This window comes from Adiantum capillus-veneris, chromosome 8 (assembly GCF_014529385.1).
Source record: "Adiantum capillus-veneris isolate H3 chromosome 8, ASM1452938v2, whole genome shotgun sequence".
Classification (NCBI taxonomy): domain Eukaryota; kingdom Viridiplantae; phylum Streptophyta; class Polypodiopsida; order Polypodiales; family Pteridaceae; genus Adiantum; species Adiantum capillus-veneris.
This window is the reverse complement of record NC_140938.1, coordinates 119,323,592-119,342,594: the sequence shown is the minus strand read 5'-3', so window position 1 is coordinate 119,342,594 and position 19,003 is coordinate 119,323,592. Positions and strand designations below refer to the sequence as shown.

Sequence of the window (19,003 nt, the reverse complement as noted above, 5' to 3'; positions counted from 1 at the left end):
ACACACACGATAGTGCCGTAGAAAATGAAACCTAATCTCTCTCTCTCTCTCTCTCTCTCTCTCTCTCTCTCTCTCACACACACACACACACACACACACACACGCACGTGCACGCGTGCACATGCACACATATATGCACATTCGAGGCGGACCAACTTATCGACGTGTGGCACAGCTCGTTGCTCGTTATTTTTCCAAGCTACAAAGTAGAGCCACCCTTTACAAAAACAAAAGTAATCACCCTTCAAAATTGAAGGCTGGCCTTACTAAAGACTTAACAAGGTGAACACTTCACAGTGGCCTCAAGAAGGGATCATTTTTTGTTGTAATAAATGATTATTAGAACACATTTGACATGTTAATGGTATGTGTTCTCAAGAAAAATGTGTCTCAACTTAATATCTTGTCATTCATGGCCAGAAAACTACATTTTTTCTAGACAGTCAAAATAAGAGGAAACTTGAAATTCTCTCAGTTTATGGGTCAAATTTTGAATCTTTTGCTGACAATTACACTAAAACTTGTGTAAATTTGTCGGTTTTCTTAAAGACAAGCTTAAAATCTAGTCGAGATTTTTCAATTTTAGCTGATTAAAATACACTAGATCCCAATTTTTTTCTAACAGTGGTGTTGTTTTCAATTTCAAAAATGTCAGTTGAGAGCAAGGGAAAAAGGAGAAGTTCCACCCCGAAATAGAGAAAAATAATGTAAAAACCTGAAAAATAAATCTAATTTTTAACATTTCCTCTATGCATATTTCAAGAAAAGAAATTTTGTATGTCTATAAAAATGTTTTTTTTCGAACACTTTGATGGGGAGAGAGAGAGAGAGAGAGAGAGAGAGAGAGAGAGATGCACATGCACACACACACACTCATTTTCATAATGAAAATGTTCAAATGAATATAGTAAGGCTTGAAATGACTTGAAATGTCACCTATAAAAGTTAATGTGAAGGTGACCACTTGATGGTGAGATAATTGCATGTTTTTCTCTACCACTTTCCTATCGCCTTCTTGGCCAAAAAACTATAAAAATATATTTAGTGCTAAGTACTCTGACTTTTTGAGAGAAGAAGTCAAAACTAAGTCTTTTCATTTTCTACCACGAGTGTACTTGCTACTTACCCTTCACTTTTACATTTCAAACCAAATGTTTCTTAAAGTAAGTTCTTGAAATGAAGGAGAGAGTGACACATGGATGCCCTCTCTTTCCTTGAAAATTTTAAGCTCAATTATATATAGTACTAGTATGTGACCCGTGTGTTGCTGCGGCCAAGAAAAGCATGGCAATTGGATCTCTCTCTCTCTCTCTCTCTCTCTCTCTCTCTCTCTCTCATACACACACACACACACAATGGAAACATAGTCCTTGGAATCACTATAGAAAGATAACAATGCATATGTACGCCTTCTCTCTATCTTTCTATCTCTCTAGATTAGCATGGCAATTGGATCTCTCTCTCTCTCACACACACACACACAATGGAATAGTAGTCCTAGGAATCACAAGAAGGTCTTTGATATCTCTTTTATCACCTTCATTCCTCCATTTCTCAATTCTTTTAAGTTGAAGACTTGCTCAATAGCTCTCTCTCTCTCTCTCTCTCTCTCTCTCTCTCTCTCCACATGGAGTGCTTTCGGCCGATCGGTTGCAATCAACTCATCCTTCACACAACTTCTAACAAATTTGAGATGTCCATATCTCCCCACTCATCAATCAATGACAATGTACCACATTTCTATCAACTTGCTACTATTGCGCCATGCTATCAAAACCATGGCTTGCCAATATACGGGTTTCTCATGACTCTTAGTTGGTTGGAGGTAGACAGGTTTTGATGCTTCGTAGTCATTTTGGTGGGCTACCAAGTTGCCAAGGAAAGGCTCTCTCTCTCTCTCTCTCTCTCTCTCTCTCTCTCTCTCTCTCTCTCTCTCTCACACACACACACACACACACTATAACAGTGATACGCATGCACACGCAGAGCGTGTACACACACATGCAAACTATCAGGTGCACAATTTTGGCTACTACAATCTGTATGTTGTTGAAAAAGGTTGGATTTGCATATTTTACATTCTCTCTCTCTCTCTCTCTCTCTCTCTCTCTCTCTCTCTCTCTCACACACACACACACACACACACACACATAGATTGACAACAACTTGTCAGACTCACAAATTTGTCTATTGCAAGTCGTTGGGAAAGGATGGAGTTGCAATCTGAACTACTTTATGCAATTTTTGAAGGCTGGGACTCAACATCTTAATATCGGCATTGATCCAACGGGCCATGCAAATCAACCAAAAATGCGACGTGTGGAGGCCTTCTCCTTCCTCGAATTTTTCAAAGTCCATTATAAAGAGTATAGATAATGGACTATTGAGTAATAGAAGAAAACTATTTTATACGCTAGTGCTCAAGAAAAACCTAGGTTTAGTGCAATCCCACCTACAAATTTCTCAACTATATCTTATGCACCTTGGAGGCCCCTACCATGTGACATAAGGAAAGGGCTTTTGGGGGGGGGGGGGGGGGGGGGGGGGGGGTGAGGCCAAGGCAAAGAAAAGAGAGAATGGATTGGGTGCCAAGGAAAGGGGCATCTCTCTCTCTCTCTCTCTCTCTCTCTCTCTCTCTCTATCTAACGGTCCACACTTGTATAATCTAATTTGAAGATTAGGACACCCACAACATTGCAAAAAACACATAGGTTTAGTGTAATTCCACCTACAAATTTAAAGATTTACCTCTAATTTTTTACTTTTTTTGTTTTCAACAACACTCACTCAACAATACTGAATTCGAAACATAAAAAATACAACATCGCCATGCTCCAACTGAGACATGGATGCAAAAAGAATGACACTTAACATCACAACCTTGACTTTTAAATCTAAAGACCATCTCCAAAGTTCAAAGAAACTACAAAGTTTAGAAAACCCAAATCAAAGTTTAGGGAATCTACAAAGTGCAAAGAAGATTATTGCAAAAACCTTCAAATTTTATAGTAAATTTTCCTCTATTTTTTTGTGTGGAAAAAATCATAGTATAGACAAATGCTCTAAACCTAGATCTAGTGTAATCTCACCTACAAATTTAGAAAATTATCTCTATACATACAAAGTATTAAAAAATTGAGTGTAAAAGCCTTCAAATATAATAAAGTTACCCCTAAAACTTCTCATACCTACGTTTTTCATGTTTTTGGGAAAAAACATTTCACCTCAACTCGATTTAGTGTAACCCCTCTTACAAAATTTTATGATTTGCCTCAAAAATTCTAATTTGCCTTTAAGCGGTTCAAAAGATCTAAGCTATGTGTAATCCCACCTACAAATTTTGAGATTTACTTATAAATTTTAAGTCAACCCGAAGGAAACCACAAAGCTCACAAAAATGTAGCGTAAAAACCTTCAAAAATATCGAAGAGTTGTTGGAGTTGCCTCCCATTGTCCGCCTTTGCCATCTGTTGAGGTCCGCTCTTGCCTTGGGTATGCACGCTTTTTGCTTTGGATTCATTGGATCAAACTTTTTTTATTACGTCGATTCTCGATTCTATAGATGTCAATTGTCAATTCTCGATTCTCGATTGTAAATTTCATCGATTATTGATGTAAGACCAATGTTTATTCTTCCTTCCTCTTACTCTAGTTCCGGTGTGAGAGCCCTCTCTCTCTCTCTCTCTCTCTCTCTCTCTCTCTCTCTCTCTCTCTCTCACACACACACACACACACACACAACACACACACACACACAGCATGATTTGCATGGACCATTCTCTATTTCTCAGCACACTCATCCACACATAAAAGTATAGAATGGTTCTCTCTCTCTCTCTCTCTCTCTCTCTCTCTCTCTCTCTCTCTCTCTCTCACACACACACACACACACACACGCACGCACGCACGCACACACTCTCACTCTCTCTCTCTCTCTCTCTCTCTCCACTCTCTCTCTCTCTCTCTCTCTCTCTCTCTCTCTCTCTCTCTCTCTCTCTCTCTCTCTCTCTCTCTCTCTCTCTCTCTCTCTCTCTCACACACACACACACACACACACACACACACGCACGCACGCATGCATGCGCACATGTACACACACAATGTGTCTAAGACATCCACAACAAATTATTAGACTCCCATGGATGAATTGTCGAGCTCATTGCACTTCATTAATGCAATGCAAATGTGGAAGACCTCCGCAACGCTCCAATAAAATGGAGATAGGTTAGACGTAGAGCCGCTCAGTCCTTCACCCTGGCGAGGCCATGTCCTTCCCCGGCTTCCCAGGAGCTTCTCTCGCTCATCATGCCCAGTCACAACAGCTCAATGCATGGATCACCCCACCCTCATCTCTTCTGTGTGACAATGCATTCGCTGCCCTCCCTACCCCAATGCTCCCCATTCTACTCGAAGCTTTTTCCTCTGAACAAGCTGAGCGTATTCATCAAGCATACCTTCTTCACCAAACTTCCAACCCTCTTCAGCATGACGGGCAAGCTTTTGTCCCTGGAACATCAAGACCACTTTCGAGCCCTGGTGAAGGCTGCCAGGGGCCCAACCCCGTGAGTTCCACTTCGGTCTTCAACACCAACTGCCAAAGCCATCCTCAAGCAGCCGAGTGCAGCAACCATGAAGGTAAGCCTTCCGTCATTCTCCCTACATCTCAGATATCCAAGCTTGAAAAGGACCTTGAAGCTAGGGCGGTGATATGACTTTTGGCAGAGCCTAGGCCACCTGCTGAGACTCTCAAAGGCTAGATCAAACAACAGTGGGGGTCAAGGGGTGTTGTCCTGGAAACCATTCAGTCTTTGCCCAAGAACCATTACCTTTTTGTTTTCCAGACAGCCGAGATGGTCTTTGACATCATCGGCATGGGTACCTGGCTAATCAAGAGCTCTCCCCTTCTTCTCTCCCGATGGAATAAGCACTTCAACCCCGAAGTGTCTGCCCAGAAGCACTACCCTGTCTGGGTTGAGCTTCCCAATCTCCCCCTTCACTACCATCAGCACCTCAAAATGATTGCCTCGAAGTTAGGCAAAGTACTTGGGGGAAGACCCAGAAGAGAGTTTAATCCTTCGTGGCACCCACAAGTTCTAGTAGAGATGGACATCTCTGCTCCCTTGCCCTCAGCCATTGACATTTTCACAAATGACGGTCAGGGTTTTGAGCAGCCTCTAGTGTACAAGTACTTACCCAAGGCTTGCTTCCTATGTGGTGTGGAAGGCCATTATGTGAGAAATTGTCCGGTTAAGAATCCTGCTCCCATTCCCCCCCTAGGCCCTGCTCCATCACCTGCTGCAACCTCTCCTGGTGCTCCCACTTAGCATGCCTCTGTTGTTTCCCCTCAGTAGTCCAATGCCCCTAAGCCCTCCCTCACCCCGGCTCATAGATCTATTCAGAGAACCCCTCCTAGGCCCAATAGATTTTCTGTCCTCGCCACACTCTCAGACTTTGCGGATTTGTCTGACTCTGAGAATGAAGAATGTATTCTCCCCACTCCTCCAGTCCCCCCCCCCCCCCCCTTCTACCCTTGAACAACAAGTCAACGCTCTAGATAACATTAGAAAGAATGATTCCAACAAGGAAAATTCCCCTAGTGTGCCCTCTTCCTCTGCTTTGGTCCCGGTTTCGAGCCCTTCCCCCATGGAAATCCTTAAGGATAACAAACGCAACCATGCTAATGTCGCTCAGACTCCCCCAAGGTCTGATGGTGCTGGTAAACGCCCCCAACGCAGTCATAGATGAAGTTTGTCTCTTGGAACATCAAGGGGCTCTCTGACCCCACCAAGGCTAAGAAAGTAGCCAATTGGCTCAGAGATAAGCGATTTGATGTGGTGGTTCTTCAGGAGATTAAAGTTACAGGAGAGGATCTGGACAGACGCCTCTCTGAGGTTACCAAGGACCTCAGATGGATCACTACTGACCACCCTAGAGGTTCAGGGGGCTCAGCTCTGGGTTTTCCTAAACACTGGTCCACTTCTTCAGCTAGAATGGGCAAGTATTGGTGCTCCATTTGCCCCGCTCAACTAGTCAACTTTCGAATCATTTCTATTTATGCTGGGGGCTCTACTGCTGACAGAGCAGAGCTTTGGGATGAACTCTCACAATTCAATGGCCCTTGTGTCTTGTTGGGGGACTTTAATATGGTTGAGTCCATTGAGGACCGTTTTCTTAACAAAGGTAAGTGCATTTCTGGGAGGGAAAAAGGTTCCTGGACATCCCTCGAGGACTCTCTTCAATTGCGGGACGCTGGCACTCCAGGAGAGTTCACCTGGCAAATTTACAACACAGGAGGATTAGCCAGGAAGGCTCGCCTTGATCGCTGTTACTTGAGTCTTCCTCTCGCGAATCTCTTTGATCGCATCAAAGTCAAGCCCATCCTCACTAGTTGTCTCTCTGATCATTATCCTGTCAGTATCACTCTAGATGATAAGGCCAAGAGGATCATGAACCATTGGTTTCACACCGACCCCGAGTTGTTTAAACTCCTCGTAGTGCAGGAAAAAATTTCTCTCATTTGGACAGAGTGCTTCTCTTCCTACCCATCCTCGGCCAAAGCTTGGTCTACTGTTGTCCAAAGGTCTCAGCGGCTGCTAATTCAAACCAGGAAAGATGTTACCTCTATTCGAAAGAGACGGAAAGAGGCTATGTATGTTGAACTCATTGTCCTTGAGAACTCCCCGCCTGATCTGCATCAACAATCCCTCATCTCAATTCTTAGAACTCAGATTAGAGCTGAAGAAGATTTAGCTCTTAAACACGCTTCTCTCTTCTTTAAAGAGTGGTGGGCATGCAAAGTAGACAGACCCTCCAAAAGCATGTTCAAATCCTTGAGGAGGAAAAACTATAGGGAACTCGTCCCCTTGTTTGTCGACCCTGTCAGGAAGTTTTCTAACGACCAGGAGAACTTGGAGTATGCTAGAGCTCACTTCGAAGGTCTATTCAGTACACCAGCAGTCATCGGTTCGGAAATAGAACTGGCGAGAGCCCAAGTATGGGCTGCCCGCAAGAGAGTCATCCCGCAGGAAACTTCCCACCGGCCTGAAGCACCTCTGTCCGAGACAGAAATTCAGGTGTCCATTGAGTCGCTTAAACCTAACAAGACACCGGGTTTGGATGGACTTCCTGCTGAGTTTTTCCAAACGTTCAAAAAGCTACTTGCCCCCTACATCCTCAAAGTTTGGGAGGAAGCAGTCTCTCATGAATCTTTGCCTTTCTCGATCAACATTGGCGTTATCAAGCTTTTGCACAAGAGGGGTCCTAGGGAATCCTTGTCTAATTGGCATCCTCTCACGATGCTCAACACAGTTTATAAGATCTGGGCTATAGCAAATAGAATTACTCCAGTTCTGATGCAATGGATTTCCTCAGAGCAGAAAGGATTTATAAAGGGACGTAACATTATGGAAGCAGTTATTTCTTTATGGGAGGGCATTAAATATGCTCAAGACTCCAATCAGGACTTTGTATTTGTAAAAGTGGACTTTGATAAGGCATATGATAGACTCGAGTGGTCGTTCATCCTCTTAAGTCTGGAAAAGATGGGATTTGGGCCCCTTTTGGTCAGGTTTGTACGAACCCTGTTTGGACACGCCCGGGCAAGGATTGCATTCAATGGACTACTGTCCAACTACTTCTCTCTCAATCGTTCAGTTAGACAAGGCTTCCCCCTAGCACCCCTATTGTTTGCAATAGCGGCTGATGGCCTCAATTGTCTTGTCAAGGCCAGGATGCTGGAAGGTAAAATAAAAGGTATACAACTTCCCAACTCAGAAGGACAACAATGTCTTTCACAATTTGCGGATGACACTAATGGGCTCTTGGCAAATGAAGAAGAATCACTTTTGGAATTTTGGACTTGCCTCCAATTGTTTTGTACAGCCTCTGGCTCAAAGATTAATCATTCTAAAACAGGGGTGAAACAAGGTGCTGTCCCTCTTCCTCAATGGCTCTTGGCCTCAGAACGCAAGTTGATTCTCCCTCACCAGCCATTTTGTCTGATGGGCATCCCTATGGGTTTTGGTATCACCTTGAAGGACAGATGGAAGTGGGTCTTAGAACGTTTTCAGTCAAAACTTGAAAGATGGAAAGGATTCCAAGGTTCTCTCATGGGCAGAGTGGTTGTTATCAACCATTTTCTCATAGCTTATGTTGTCTTCTTTCTCACTTGTTGGAGGCCCCGCGATGACCACCTAAAGGACATAGACAAAATCTGCTGCAACTTCTTATGGTCTGGCGACCCTCTCACTCAAGGCAGAGCAAAGGTGAGATGGGACATCTGCTGTCTGCCAAAGGACAAGGGAGGACTCTGCATCATTCATATCCCCTCTCTCGCCGACAAGATGGCTGTCAAATTGGTGGTCAGAGCTATTCACCATCCTCGGGAGGAATGGTCGGTACTGCTTCTCAAGACCACAAGTAGATTCAAACTCTCACAGGCAAAAGGTTGGGTGAATCTTCCCTTTATCACCCTCTTCTTCAGCCCTCACCTCTCATTGGCCAGAGGATCTGACCTAATGAGGTCCTTATGGGGAGCATGGAATAGACACAGGTTCAGATTGAGCCCTAACTGGAAATCGAGCCATAGCCAGCCTTTGTTACTGAATGACTCCATCTGGCTGCCCTGGGTCACCTGCAAAGATGTTCAGGTGGATACTTCTAGACTTGGCCTCACCATTTACAACAAGGGAGTTTGCGTTTGGGCTGATGTATGGTCACCGGTAGCCTTTGACTGGCTCTCTGACCTGTAAATCTCTCTCAAATTTCAATTGAGGCCTTCGGAACTTGCATACCTTCGCAGGCGACTAGCCCTTCTTCCTGCTTCCTTTCATTGTCTTCTTAATTGCTCCTCTGTCCTCTCCCTCAAAGGTATTGTGTGGTCAGGTGGTTACCTTCTCTCCCATCCTCAGGTCGTACCTAAGCCCCTCTCTCCCCCCCTCCACATCATCCTGAATCAGCGATGGGGTCTCTCCCTCGACATGAGGCAATGGATTTAGGACCCTGTCATAATAATCAATATCTAATTCTCCTAAATGATTTTCTCATATTAAACTGATCATTTAATGTGGGAAAGTGCCAAGGGAGAAAAAGCTAGAATATTGGTTAAGCTAGCAGACCGGCCACAGTAGGGATCCAAAGGAGGGAAAATAGGGATCCAAAGGGGGGGCCATCTGCAAAAGAGCCATGTGAAACAATGGCCAAAAAGACCCTAAGGTTCAGCCCATTAAGACTTCCAAAATGCTAAGGTTCCAAAATTCAAAGGTTGTGTCCAAAGGTCAACCCTAGGGAAAATTGGATGCTTAGTGTGTGCCCTAAAAGTCTTTTCACATCCCTACATGGGAGGGGGCGAGCCCCAAAGGTAGGGGATGAGAGAGAAAGCCACACACACACACACAGGCTCCCTTACACAAAGGGAATGAGGGACACATGTCAGCTCCCTAGGCCAGATGCCCACAAGGTGTGCCCAATTCCTATTGGAAGACCCTTGAAGTGGACCAATGAGAATTAAGCTAGGGTAAATCTAGTTTAATTAATTTAAAAAACATTTAATAAAAGAACCAATGAGAATTAAGTCTCCTAGAAAGACTATTGGGCAGTCTCCCAAGGGGTCCAATGAGCATTCAGGAGCCCCATGGCTTGCTGAATCCTATTGGCCAGGAGGCAAAGGGGTCCAATGAGAGTTTAGTTTAATTATTTAATTACCTAAAGCTCTCACAAAAGGGGAAAGGGGGACACATGTCAGAAGGCTATCACTTATGCTGCTTAATTCCTATTGGCTTGACCTGGGGAGGTCCAATGAGGCAAAAGCCAGACCTAATTAGCAGCTAGGGCTCGCCCAAGAGAGAGAGAGGGCTGATTTTTGCTTGGCATTGACACACACACACTCACACTTGACCATGTGTGAAGGAAGAATACTCTATCTCCTCCCAAGCTTTAATGGAGAGCTCATCACCTACTCCAAGCTTGTGAGATAGAAGCCTACATCAACACTCTCTTGGCATGTGGATGCAGATCCAACCAAGAGCCAAGCTTCAATGCATGCTCATCTTCTCTACCAAGCTAATTACTAAGCTAAGCTATGCTAATATGAGTGATTATGTGAGGAGATGTACATCTTTCTCGTAAGATACTCCTTTTTCCTCTCAATCTACTCTCATACCCTGCTAGCTCTCACCATCTTCGAAGGTGTGTGAGGTCTTGGGTCTGAGAACGGGGATAATTCAAGTTGTGTTTGATTTAGTGTTTTGCTTAGTGTATGAAGCTTCCATCTTCATTGCACTAGCTAGTCTTGAAGGAACACAAAGAATTGTATTGTACAATGTCTCTCTTGATGGGAGAAACTATAATACAAAGCCTTTTGGAGGGGGGACCGGCTCCATGCAAATCCGGTCCTCAACTGTTGTCAATAGCTTAATTTCTCTCTCTTTTGAAAGTATTGTCGATGCTATCTAACTAAGTGTTATGCTTTTTGTTGCTCTCTCCACCCAAGCACTCTTGTAATTCTCATTCGGAAGCTATTCTAATGAAATGCCCACTATGTTCATGCTGATTTCCGCTACACAAAAGTTATTAGGCCATTAAATGTTACATTGGTATCAGAGCTCAAGGTTTCTCTTTTCTTGCTCAAGAAGGGAGGTCCTCAAGCTAGCTACAAATGGTTGGTATTATTAATTGCCTGTGAGTAAGTAGAATAGGGATTTTTCAGCCTTGCAGTGCGCCTGCCTTTGTGCAGTTAACGGGGCATCACCGTCGAGAGCTATGGTCTTAATAGTGGAGTCCTACGGGGCTTGCCTACGGCTTAACCACTATTGAGCTATTAGAATCTTGACAGGAGCCGGTGCTGTCTTGGTGTCGAAAGACCCTCTCTTCTATTCCTTGCAATTAATGGTATTCGAGCCGCGGGTACAGTAGCTTGAGTGCTTTTTCTAAAGGGGTAAAGAGGAGTAGCAACTAGGGCTTGAAGTGCCAAAGTACACCTAAAAAGTTTACACCTAAAAGTTGTTAGAATGGCTGACAATAGTAAAGAGAGTGAAATTAATGTTGATAACTTTGATTTTGCTCATGAGCAAGCTACTAATGATGCTTCAATGCTTGTTAATTATCTTGTTTCTAGGCTTCAACAAGCCATGGGCAATCCATCTCTCCAAAGTGAAGTGCAACGGCAGCTCCGTGCTCACGGGATTCTCCAAGCTCATCACCATGACGAGAGAACACCTAGGAAGCCTCCTAGTGAGACTACCAAAAGAGGTCTCTCTCCGATTTGGGAAGAAGAAGAGAATCCATATGAAGGGCTCAAGAATTTACTTCTTGATGATGCATCTCCTTCCCAAAGGAGAACTCAAGAGCCTCCACCGAAGGAACGAGAAAGAAGCGAGTCTCCCGCCACCTCGGCGAAGAGGCTCCACGAAGACGGCGGGCTAAACGCTCTCCATCACCATCAAAGCGGAGAAGACCATCACACTCTTCTCCACGCCATAATTCAAAGAGGGATGATAAAAAGCAAGGGAAGAAAAAGGCGAGAAAGAGGACATCCTCTTCTCCATCTTCTTCATCCTCTTCCTCTTATGAAAGCTATGGTGAAGACGACAAAGATCAAGACAAGAAAAAGGCGAGAAAGAGGTCACCCTCTTCTCCACCTTCTTCAAATTCTTCACCTTCTGAAGAAAGTGATGGTGCAACTTTTGAACCATCAAAAAGAAGAGGCCATAGGAAATCCTATGCCGCATGGAAGAGGTCGTCCAAGCTGAAGAAATTCAAAGAGGGAGGGAAGAGCATCTCTTTCCTTACCTATGATGGCACCTTCGGTGCTACAGACAAAGTTTTGGCCTTTATCCAGCAATTCGATGCGGCGTTTGGAGATGAGGGCTTCACGGAGTCCTCTAAGCTACGCCATGTAGCTATGCACTTTCAAAAGTCCGCCAGACAATGGTGGTCTAGCCTACGAGCCAACGGTGAAGCTCCACGAACATGGAAGGCTTTAAGAGCTTCCATTATGAAGCAGTTTTTGGCCACCGATGCCAAAGACAAAGTACTCACCGAATGGCGAAGCTTAAAGCTCTCTCCCAATGAATCCATCCACAAATATGTAGACAAGTTTTGGGACCTACAACTCAAAGCCACTGTCTTCAAAAAGTTGGATTTTGGAGAGCAAAAGCAACAATTTTGTGCGGGCTTAACCGAAGAAATGGCGGAGTATGTCAACTCCCAAAGGCCACGTACCATATCGGCGGTAATACACCATACTATGGTGGCCTCGCGAATCAATTTCCAAACGGGGGGTAAAAGAAATAATAAGCCCCCGGAAAACAAGGGTTCCAATGAGCCTAAGGGGAAGGACAATGTCCAAAAGTCTCCTAAGGGCAATTCCAACAAAGCTAAAGAGAAGGGAGTTTACAAAGGAAAGAATAAACTCTCTCCTGAAGAGCTTGAGCGTTATCGTAAGGATAACCGGTGTTTCAAGTGCGGCAAACAAGGGCATGCGTACCGCGCTTGTCCCCAAAAGAACAACCGCCAAGATCCTCCTAGAGCTTCTTTGGTTGAAATCCAAGAGGAGGAGATTCACCAAACTCACCACAAAGGATCTCCTCTATGCCATGCTTGGGGAAAGGTAAGAGAACATGATGCTTTTATTCTCTTTGACCCTGGTTCTACTCACAATTTCATATCTATGGAGTTAGCCACCAAGCTAGGTATACAATCCTACGAGATGGGAGATATCCTACCCACAGACAGTGCCTTCAAGGGGCAAGAAGCTTCAGTCACTTCCTTAATCGGGAAATTGAGGCTTCATGTCCAAGGCTATGTGGACAAAGAGGACTTCTTTATCTCTCCTCTCAAGCATGAGGATGTAATCCTAGGGGCACCATGGTTTGACCGCCTAGCTGCCGATGTTAAATTTCCTGAAAGGAGAATCTCCTTTAAGTTCAGGGAAAAGGACATGTATATAGATGCTAAGGAGATGGGTAACACCATCCCCATTGTACATACACCAGCTTTCAACAAGTCAATAAAGAGCTCTATTTCCGTGTACATGATTTTTGTTAAAGATTCTCAAAATGAACCTAATGCTTTAGCAAAAGAAAATAAAAGCAACCAAAAGGAATTAGAGTTATCCAATTTTCTCAAGGGGTTTCAAGATGTTTTTATTGACGACATCCCTTGTGAGCTACCTCCTAAACGAGGTAATGAAGACCATGCAATTGAACTTCTTCCAGGAAGTTCACCGCCTAACAAACCTCCTTATAGAGTTTCTCAAGCTCAACAAGAGGAGATTATGCGGCAAGTGCATGAGTTAGTTGAGAAGGGCATGGTTAGGCCTAGCTCATCTCCATTTTGCTCACCTGTGCTATTAGTACAAAAGAAAGACGGCACATATCGTATGTGTGTCGACTATAGAGCACTAAATAGGATCACTATCAAGAATAGGTTTCCCGTTCCACGGGTAGAAGACCTATTTGATAAGCTACAAGGATCGACCTACTTCAGTAGGATTGACCTAAAAAGTGGCTATCATCAAATAAGGATAGTTGATCAAGACATTGTAAAGACCGCATTTCGTACTACATTTGGTCTTTACGAATACATTGTCATGCCTTTTGGCTTGACCAATGCACCAGCCACATTCAACCGCTTGATGGAGAAGCTGTTCAGGCCTCATCGAACCTTCACTGGAGTATTCTTTGATGATATTATCATCTACTCTAATTCATTGGAGGAACACAAGCAACACCTCCAGGTAATATTTCAAGTTTTAAGAGAGAATAAACTTTATGTTAATCGAAAGAAAAGTGAATTTTTCTTGCAAGAGATTCAATATTTAGGTCACATTATCCCTCAAGATGGAATCCAAATGGATCCATCCAAGTTAGAGGTAATAAAAGGATGGCCTAAACCAAGGAATCTTCATGAACTAAGAAGCTTTATAGGTATGTGTGCATACTATAGACGCTTCATAGAAAAGTTCTCACGAATTGCGGGACCATTACATGACCTAACAAAGAAAAATGTTAGGTATACGTGGTCTGCTAAGGAGAACAATGCTTTCGAAAAGCTTAAAGAAAAGCTTATCTCTCAACCTGTGCTTACACTACCGGATCTCTCAAAACCATTTGAGGTCCAATGTGATGCTTGTGGTGATTGCCTTGGGGCTGTTTTGCTCCAAGAAGGGCACGCCATAGGCTATGAGAGTCGAAGGCTCGACCCTGTTGAGCAAGCTCTAGGCATATACAAAAAAGAACTCCTTGCCGTTCTACATGCCTTAGACTCATGGAAGCACTATTTATTAGGGACTCCTTTCATTCTGCGAACGGATCACCAAAGTCTTAAGTACTTCATGACGCAGACCAAGCTTTCCGACAAACAAATGAGGTGGGCAAATTTCCTTTCGCAATTTCATTTTCATATTGCTCACATTGCTGGCAAGCATAATCAAGTAGCCGATGCACTCTCAAGACGACCGAGAGTGAATGCGGTTTCCATAGCAACTCACAATGATCTATCTTCAATGATAGATGAGTATGCTATTGATCCCGATTTTAGAGATGTGATTTCAGCCCTTGCATTAGGAAAGAAAGAAGAACCATTTACTTTACAAGATGGTTATCTTCTCTATGGCAATAGACTATGCGTTACTGACTCACTACGTGAGAAAGTAATGTATGAATCTCATGCTCCCCCATATGCGGGGCATAGAGGGATTCAGTCTACCCTAAAGGGAATTGAAACATATTTCTATTGGCCTACCATGAAAGTGAACATACACGAGTATGTTTCCAAATGTGTGGTATGTCAAAAGACAAAATTTGATAGAGGGAAGCAACTTGGATTGCTTCAACCCTTGCCAATCCCTAATTCACCTTGGGAGAGCATATCCATGGATTTTATCTTTGGATTGCCTAAGTCTATCCATGGGAATACGGGAATATGGACGATAGTAGACAGGTTCAGTAAACAAGCTCATTTTATACATGTCAAAAAGACTATCAAAGCCCATCAAATGGCAACCCTCTTCATTTCACAAATTTTCAAGTACCATGGCTTGCCAATGTCCATAGTGTCGGATAGAGATCCTAGAATGACCAGTAATTTCTGGAAGGGTCTCTTTGAGAATTTAGGAACAAGGCTAAACTTCTCTTCGGCCTATCATCCACAAACTGATGGCCAAAGTGAAATAGCTAACCTAACCATTCTTGATCTACTAAAAGCCTATGTAACGGAAGTAGATCAAAGATCCCAATGGGAGAAGTACTTACCCTTAGTAGAGTATGCTTACAATAACACTGTACATACTTCCACAGGAAAAGCACCTTTCGAGGTAATTGAGGGAAGATCAAAAAGTCCCTTGCTACTTAAGGTACATGGGAAGATCTTCGCTGCAGATGAGTATAGCCGAGACCTACAAGAATCTTTCCAAAAGATTAAGGATGCTATCTCTATCTCACAACAAAGGCAAAAGGCTGCTGCTGACAAGCACAGAAGAGCCCAAGCCTTTAAAGAAAACGATTGGGTCTTGTTAAAGTTTCCCAAGGCTCGATTAAGGCACACGACGGGCAAGAATCCTACGGGCCACCAAAAGTACTATGCTAAACTAGCAAAAAGTATTATGGTCCCTTCCAGATTCTTAGGCCAATCAATGAGATGGCCTATCAACTTAAGTTGCCCAATCATTGGCTCATACACAATGCTTTTCATGTGAGCCTATTAAAGCCTTACAAAGGAGAGCCACCTCAAGAACCAACTATTGAAGACCCACCGGAGATCGAGGACCACGAGGAGGTGCTGCAGCCCGAGTCCATTCTCCGACATGAAGACAAGGTATTAAGAGGCGGTAAGACTATCCGACGATATCTTATTAAGTTTAGGAATTATCCTTTTGAAGATGCTAGATGGATGCAAGGCATACAATTGAAGGATAACCTAAACCTTGTCAATGCTTACAATGCTTCCCAAGAGTAAGCAAATGTACAAAATGTTAAAAATGAACAAAATTTTTGTCTTATAAGACTCTCTTTTTCTTTATTTGTGCACAAAAATGAAGTAGTATGCATGCTTAGATCAAGTTTGCGGAGACGACGTCTCCCAAACACCAAGTAGAACTTGTCACTCTACTATGGAAGACTGATAGGACTAATGTGCAGACATGCTTGCGGCAGCCTCAGGCTCTCAAGCGCCAAATGGACTAGTCATCCATTATGGAATGATGTCGTAGGGTAACATAGGGATCCTCTACCCGCTAAGAAAAGGACTCATGCATATGCTTTATCTTCTCTACACCATAGTCGAGGACGACTATGATTTCAAGAGAGAGGTAATGTCATAATAATCAATATCTAATTCTCCTAAATGATTTTCTCATATTAAACTGATCATTTAATGTGGGGAAGTGCCAAGGGAGAAAAAGCTAGAATATTGGTTAAGCTAGCAGACCGGCCACAGTAGGGATCCAAAGGAGGGAAAATAGGGATCCAAAGGGGGGGCCATCTGCAAAAGAGCCATGTGAAACAATGGGCCAAAAAGACCCTAAGGTTCAGCCCATTAAGACTTCCAAAATGCTAAGGTTCCAAAATTCAAAGGTTGTGTCCAAAGGTCAACCCTAGGGAAAATTGGATGCTTAGTGTGTGCCCTAAAAGTCTTTTCACATCCCTACATGGGAGGGGGAGAGCCCCAAAGGTAGGGGATGAGAGAGAAAGCCACACACACACACACAGGCTCCCTTTACACAAAGGGAATGAGGGACACATGTCAGCTCCCTAGGCCAGATGCCCACAAGGTGTGCCCAATTCCTATTGGAAGACCCTTGAAGTGGACCAATGAGAATTAAGCTAGGGTAAATCTAGTTTAATTAATTTAAAAACATTTGATAAAAGAAACCAATGAGAATTAAGTCTCCTAGAAGACTATTGGGCAGTCTCCCAAGGGGTCCAATGAGCATTCAGGAGCCCCATGGCTTACCTGATTCCTATTGGCCAGGAGGCAAAGGGGTCCAATGAGAGTTTAGTTTAATTATTTAATTACCTAAAGCTCTCACAAAAGGGGAAAGGGGGACACATGTCAGAAGGCTATCACTTATGCTGCTTAATTCCTATTGGCTTGACCTGGGGAGGTCCAATGAGGCAAAAGCCAGACCTAATTAGCAGCTAGGGCTCGCCCAAGAGAGAGAGAGGGCTGATTTTTGCTTGGCATTGACACACACACACTCACACTTGACCATGTGTGAAGGAAGAATACTCTATCTCCTCCCAAGCTTTAATGGAGAGCTCATCACCTACTCCAAGCTTGTGAGATAGAAGCCTACATCAACACTCTCTTGGCATGTGGATGCAGATCCAACCAAGAGCCAAGCTTCAATGCATGCTCATCTTCTCTACCAAGCTAATTACTAAGCTAAGCTATGCTAATATGAGTGATTATGTGAGGAGATGTACATCTTTCTCGTAAGATACTCCTTTTTCCTCTCAATCTACTCTCATACCCTGCTAGCTCTCACCATCTTCGAAGGTGTGTGAGGTCTTGGGTCTGAGAACGGGGATAATTCAAGTTGTGTTTGATTTAGTGTTTTGCTTAGTGTATGAAGCTTCCATCTTCATTGCACTAGCTAGTCTTGAAGGAACACAAAGAATTGTATTGTACAATGTCTCTCTTGATGGGAGAAACTATAATACAAAGCCTTTTGGAGGGGGGACCGGCTCCATGCAAATCCGGTCCTCAACTGTGGTCAATAGCTTAATTTCTCTCTCTTTTGAAAGTATTGTCGATGCTATCTAACTAAGTGTTATGCTTTTTGTTGCTCTCTCCACCCAAGCACTCTTGTAATTCTCATTCGGAAGCTATTCTAATGAAATGCCCACTATGTTCATGCTGATTTCCGCTACACAAAAGTTATTAGGCCATTAAATGTTACAGACCCTATGGTCAACTGCATCTTTCCCAAAGAAATCCGCCCTCCTTTGGCTGATCATCTACAAAGCTGTCTAGATTGGCCAGAAACTTAGGGACGCTGGCCTTGCTCTTGGAACTTGCCCCAGATGCAAGAATTGTCCTGAAGACCTTCCTCACCTCTTCATGAACTGCTCTTTCAACTTTCCCTTTTGGAAACTAGTTATGAGTTGTCTTGGCCGCACTCTTTCATGAAAAAATGTTTTGTTAGGTGATAATGTAGGCATCCCATCCATTATCTGGAACCATATAAGGGGAGAATTCATGTGGGCTATCTGGAGGCAGAGGAATTGCTATATGTATGAGGAGGCTTACCAGTTCTCAAACCTGAGAATCTTCTTTGATGCAATTGTTTTGCAGATAGAAAAACTTTCCATTGCTGAGTGCAGGATCTACCGGAAGAAGCACAAGATGCTGGACACTTCGGGTGATTTTTTCCAGCGTGCTGGAGTTGATGAGGAGTTGTGCTACATGAGAGACATCATGGAGGAAGAGATTCAGGAAGATGTGAACTCTCAGCTGGAAAAGTGGCAATATGCCATAACCCTACTTGTAAAAATTAGATGTGAGCTTGATGCTCTCAAGATCTAACCCCGTGATGTTTAAGCTAGCTACCAACTTTGTCCCCAATCTGTATGCTCCCTCCTTGAGCATGTCGATGTATCTTTTTGTCTCTTTCTAATAAAAATCTCCGCTGTATATTGGTTTTAAAAAAAAAAAAACCACAACAAATGGCACGCCAACTCTATCTCTCATACACACACTTGCAACGGGTCTCTCTGTCTCTGTCTCTCTCTCTCTCTCTCTCTCTCTCTCTCACACACACACACACACTAACACGGATGTGCCGAGATCGAAGATCATTTACCACATGGACGGTTCATTGTGCAAGCGTGTTGAGAGAGGTTAATTGGGTGACACGTAGAGGGGATTTCTTCATGGCCTTCAAAATGCAAAGTAGAGCTACTCTTCAAATGGCTTTCAGAAAAGAAGTAGTCATTGGTCACCCTTGACATTTGAGGACCAAAGTGAAACTCCATGGCCTTCCCAAGAACTATAAATAATATAA

At 43.5% G+C, this 19,003-nt stretch overlaps 2 pseudogenes; both read left to right on the top strand.

Annotated features, from left to right (window-relative positions):
• The first annotated feature begins 4,265 nt into the window (after window positions 1–4,265).
• LOC147452848 (uncharacterized) lies at window positions 4,266–18,525 on the top strand (annotated as a pseudogene).
• On the top strand, window positions 8,343–18,265 carry LOC147452849 (uncharacterized; annotated as a pseudogene).
• Window positions 18,526–19,003: the final 478 nt, after the last annotated feature.